We start from the raw sequence: 6,095 nt of genomic DNA on the forward strand, positions 1-6,095 counted from the left end.
ATGACGAACGACTCGCTCGGTGAAGAACTTTCTCCTCACCTCGAGTCTAAACCTCCCCTGGCACAGCTTGAGACTGTGTCCTCTTGTTCTGGTGCTGGTTGCCTGGGAGAAGAGACCAACCCCTTCCTGTCTACAACCACCTTTCAGGTAGTTGTAGAGGGCAATGAGGTCACCTCTGATCCTTCTCTTCTCCAGGCTAAGCAACCCCAGCTCCCTCAGCCTCTCCTCACAGGGCTGTGCTCAAGGCCTCTCCCCAGCCTTGTTGCCCTTCTCTGGACACCTTCAAGTGTCTCGATGTCCTTCTTAAACTGAGGGGCCCAGAACTGGACAATGTTGGCCTAGAAGAAGAGCAGCTATGTTCTTTAACAGGAACAGATACAAAAATCAGTACAGGTGATGAGCCTGAACCACAAAAACCTGGGGAATGTTTATCAGTGAAAGAAAGTCTGCCTAGAGTCAGAAGGGGCATGAAGGCACCATCTGAGAACACAGATAGTTAAATGTGAGTGCTGTCAGTATGCAACACGGAGAACACCTGGCTTCACATCACACAGATTGCATTGGGCTGGAAGGGACCCTCAAAGGTCATCTTGTCCAACTCCCCTGCAGTCAGCAGGGGCACCTCCAACTAGATCAGGCTGCCCAGGGCCACATCAAGTGTGATCTTGAATGTCTCCTGGGCAGCCTGTTGCAGTATTTTACCACTCTTGTGAAGAACTTCCTCCCAATGTCCAACCTAAACCTGCCCTGCTCCAATTTCAAACCATTCCCCTCATCCTATCACTACAAGCCCTGCTACAGTCCCTCCCCAGCCTTCCTGTAGACTCCCTTCTGATACTGAAATGTAGCTATAAGGTCTCCCTAGAGCCTTCTCTTCTCCAGGCTGAACAGAGCCAGTTCTTTCAGCCTGTCCCCGTAGGAGTAGTGCTCCAGCTCTCTGATCATCTTGGTGGCCTCCTTTGGATGTGCTCCAGCAGGTCCATGTCTCTCTTGTGTTGGGGGCCCCAGAGATGGACACAGCACTCCAGGTGAGGTCTCACCAGAGCAGAGGGGCAGAATCACCTCATTAAACTAGATTATATCCCAACACTGTAACTGTATGGCCTGATAACTGCAGGCAAAGTTAATAACCCTCACTAATTAAAGAAAGTAAAAGGACTGGTCTGAATTAATTTAGATGAGTATCACTGCAGGACTGGATATCCTTTTTCTCATAAAATTATGAAGCCTTTACTGGGCATATTTCCTGCCTCCTACCTGCAGCAGTGGTCAAGTCACCTGCATATATTTTTCTGAATAAACTGAGCTTTACCTTCACAGCAGAATCACAGAATGTCAGGGGCTGGAAGGGACCTCAAAAGATCATCCAGTCCAACCCCCCTGCCAGAGCAGGATCACCTACACCAGATTACACAGGAACACACCCAGGCAAGTTCTGAGTATCTCCAGAGAAGGAGACTCCACAACAAGAGCTTTGCTCTTCGCTTCCCAACCTTGTATGCTTGCAAAAAGGTGGATATGCAGGGTCTGGGAGCGCTGAGCCATTCAAGTACAGGCTGTTCCTATCCCCACATCACACAGGAGTAACAGGCAGCATGATATTCTTCTGCCTCCATTAATTGCATCGTGTCTTAGCCACAGTTTCACAGCAGAGGCTGTTAAGTTGTTTGTGACACCCCTTCCATGGGCTCCACAGGCCATCTCGCCAGGCTGGAAGCACAGCCAGCAGGCATTCCTACATCTGCCTCTTGTTTCTGCTCTGTTTCAACAGGCCAGGTTGTTACTGTAGGGATTCAAACACAAGATAAACTGAATGATAAGCACACATTCCTGAGCAACCCCCTTTCCTCAAGAGCTGTGTGCTCTGCTGTTTGAGCTGAGAACCCCAACTGCCCTCCACGTCGAGGTTTACTTAGGGGAATAAACAAAGCTGGAAACAGAAATCCATTTCCCTCTGTGACCTGCCAGAACAGCTGCTCTTCTGTTCCATTCCAAAGACACAAATGGCAACAGGGAGGGCAGCTGTTTCTGCAGCTCTTGCAGCATCCCCAGGGACCCTGAGGTGGTACAAAGACCCTGCCACATGTCCTGCTGCTATTAAAAACAAAATCCAGTTCCTCATACGAGTTAGGCAAGTAGCTGCAGCAGCAGGAGCTGTTCATACAAAATGCTTCTCCATCACTGCAGCTAACACATGCCCTGGAGATAACCATTACTCCTCTGCTGCAGTGTTAGAAAGGCAAGGCAGGAGGCCAGTGTGGTGCAGGGAGGTGGCATGTGAGGGACATGAGCAAGGCTGGCACCCACTTACACGGCAAGGACGCTGCAAACGGCCATCTCCAGATTGATGCAAGCACAGGACTTCATAGAATCATCCACTGCTGTGGGCTGGAAGGGACCTTGAAGTTCAACCTCCTGCAGTGAGCAGGGACCCTTACAACTAGAGCAGATTGCTCACAGCCCCAACCAACCTGGCCTGGAATGGTTCCAGGGATGGGGCTTCTACCAGGGGCCAGGGTCTCACCTTCAATGTAATAAAAGTATCTTCCCTGTACCTAGTCTGATTCTCCCCTCTATGATCCCCTGTCCTGACACAACAGGCCCTACTAAAATGTTTGTCCCCAGCTTTCTGATTCATAGTATCATAGTATCAGTCAGGGTTGGAAGGGACCACAAGGATCACCTAGTTCCAACCCTGCTGCCAGGGGCAGGGACACCCCACACTACATCAGGCTGGCCAGTGCCTCATCCAGCCTGGCCTTAAACACCTCCAGGGACAGGGCCCCAACCACCTCCCTGGACAACCCATTCCAGGGCTTCACCACTCTCATGGGGAAGAACTTCCTCCTCACCTCCAGCCTGAATCTCCCCACCTCCAGCTTCATTCCATTCCCCCCAGTCCTATCACTACCTGAGATCCTGAGCAGTCCCTCCCCAGCCTTCTTGGAGCCCCCTTCAGATACTGGAAGGCCACAATGAGGTCACCTTGGAGCCTTCTCTTCTGCAGACTGAACAGCCCCAACTCCTTCAGTCTGTCCTCATAGGAGAGGTGCTCCAGCCCTCTGCTCATCCTCGTGGCCCTTCTCTGGACACCTTCCAGCACCTCCAGATCCCTCTTGTAATAAGAGCTCCAGAACTGGAGGCAGTACTCCAGGTGGGGTCTCACCAGAGCTGACTAGAGGGGGAGAATCACCTCCCTTGCCCTGCTGGCCACACTTCTCTTGCTGCAGCCCAGGATCTGATTGGCTTTCTGGGCTGCAAGTGCACACTGAGAGCTCCTGGTGAGCTTCTCCTCCACCAGCACCCCCAAGTCTCTCGCCTCAGGGCTGCTTTCCAGCCAGTCACTGCCCAATTGGCCCCTTCAAGTACTGAAAGGCCACCAGAAGGTCTCCCTGGAGCTTTGTCTTCTCCAGGCTGAATAACCTCAACTATCTCAGCCTGGCCTCAGCTTCCAGCCCTCCCAGCAGCGCTGTGGCCTCCTCTGGCCCTGCTCCAATAGCTCCATGTCCCTTCTGTGCTGAAGGCTCCAGAGCTGACCCCAGCAATACAGGTGGAGTCTCAGCAGAGCAGAGTGGCAGAATCCCCTCCCTGCTGGCCTACTTCAAATAACCAGCCAGTATCACTGACTCCAAAATGCAGCTGAACACAGCTAGCTGCAGTTTAAACCTCATTCCTCCCCAGCAGTACCTGCTCATACTGGTGGGCTGCTGACTTTTGAGGTGAGCTGGGGCTTCTGAGGTGAGCTGCACAGCCTCCATTAACACAGAGAAAAGCACATCCCTCCTTCTTAGGCTCCTCACTATTCCATAAAACTGGCTGGTGGAAAGAGTGGCAACAGCTGCACTGCCCAGTTTTGACAAGCTGTCCCCTAGGACTGGGTTTGAGCTCCTCTGTGGAAGATGGAAGATTCCTCATTTATTTTCTTGCTTGAAACCTACCAGTCAACACCACCACCATTTAGAACTGGGACTTCAGGGGTCAAGCCACAAACAAGACAACTACATTTCTGGGAAGGGTCAGAAGTTCTAGGAGGAACAAGGCTGTACAGAAGGCAGATGCTGAAGTGAGCAAAATGAATAAATTGTGTTGGAATGCAGATCTAGTTAAACTCATTCAGGATAGAATGGAAACTTTGATAGCAACCCGTTGAAAGGCAACCACGCTGCTGCACTTGTCTTCCCTAATTAATTCCACCAGGCTGCCTTCACTGAAAATACTTTCTCTCAAAATTAAAAGCAGAAGGGCCTCATATGCTACTTCAAAGCAGTGGAAGGGGCAACAGGGAGATGCTTATTTGTCCATGGCAAGCAATCTCTCGTGAGCAGTTCCAGAGTCTTGAAGGCCTCCACTGTGAAGCTGCTAAACAAATGTAAATAGTTGGACTAAGTACAGCCCCACAGCAGTAACAGTCTGAGTGAGGGAGAAGTAAGATTATTCAAGGAGCAAGATCAGCTGAAGGGCTTCCAAAAGAGCAACTTTCTTCTCAGCCTTATCTAAGGAAGTTTTCTTCACTTGCTACCTTGGGAGAGTCTTTGATCTATTTTGGTCTTTTGTATAGTACAGGCCATAGGAGAGTTCAAATGTGATCATGTTCTTTAAATGGAATTATTTCTTACAGTGTCCAAACTTGGTCTAGCTACTCATCAGTGGAGCATTTTATGTAGCTTCAGTGTTAATTATCTTGCTTGTTATAACATAAACCCTTTTTAAGGCTGAAGATTTCCACCACTAACTGCTGGCTACTCTTGTCTGCTAAATTCACTAATTCTTGTTATCCCAGTGTTTCCAGGGTAGATTTGTCTAACTCACTCTCACTCCCACTCATCTCTCTGCAGTCCAAAACAACCTGAACTTTAGCAGTATTTTTATACCCCTCATTCTTGTTGCCCCTCAGTGCCTGCACAGCTTGCAAGTACTGTCCCTAAACTGTTCACAAAGGAATTTACAAAGCATCAGAGGAGGACGAATGTGGAGGTAGCATGGCCATCATACCCTCCAGCAATCACATCCATCCTGTGCACTCACATGAAGAACCTCCAATATTTATGGTATTGTACTGGAGCATTTGACTAGGTTATTTGGCATTTGGTCAGGTACTGAAACTCATCATCCAGCAAGGGTGCAAATCCTGCATGGAAACAACTTCTGCTTTGTCAGTTAAAACAATAGCAACACTTAACATGCAGAAGAATTAAAGACATCAACTAAATGGATTTGAAACCTTAAGACTAATGATAACAACATCAAGGACAATTACAATGATTATGATGATGATGATAAGTCTTTTTAAATCAGTTGGGAATGCCTTCAGGATGAGTCAGGCTTTCACATCCTTGATATTTTTCTCAATATGCTAAAAAATACACAAAGGAAAACTGAAAACTCAATCAGTGAGCTTCTCCTGCACCAGTTAAGACACTTGGCTAGCTGTTCTGTGGAAGAAAAAGTAAAGACTTGTAGAAACCAATTCAGATCTGGCAGGACTGAGTTCTTGCTGTTTGTAAATCAAGAATTTCTACACACCTCATTTCAAACTTATCTTGTTAAAACCAAGCCTTAATATTTTTCACTCTCTGTGAAAGCAATGTGCTGAATGCTTGCTAGCTACATTTGCACTGAAAAAAAGACACAACCCCAAACTGTTCAGCCTGGGCTCATATACAGCTACTGCTGGCACAAAACCAGCACTCAGCAATAAGGGAATTAAAAACATGCCCAATGATGAAAATGCTTCAACTCCAAGACTTTTCAATACTGCTCTGAGGAAGTCATGCATACCTTCAAAGAAAAGAAAACACCTCCAGGAATCAAAGCTGCAATTCTGCTTTTTATTTAAACAAATTAAAAAAAAAATACTGCCTAAGAGCCAATATTTACATATTCAATCCAATTTCTCTTCAAACCCTCCTGCTTAATAAAGAACAGATTCTTACAGGAATTATCAGAAGTTTTTACAATGAAGCATTGTACTTCTGGAAAAGCGATTAGTGCCTGCAGAACATTTAACCAGCATTCCCAAACCCACAGGAGAACACTGTCCCTCCAACTCCCCCTGAAGGCAGGAGCATTTTCAGACCATGAACTGCTTTCCAGCC

Source organism: Dryobates pubescens, chromosome 30, assembly GCF_014839835.1.
Source record: "Dryobates pubescens isolate bDryPub1 chromosome 30, bDryPub1.pri, whole genome shotgun sequence".
Classification (NCBI taxonomy): Eukaryota; Metazoa; Chordata; class Aves; order Piciformes; family Picidae; genus Dryobates; species Dryobates pubescens.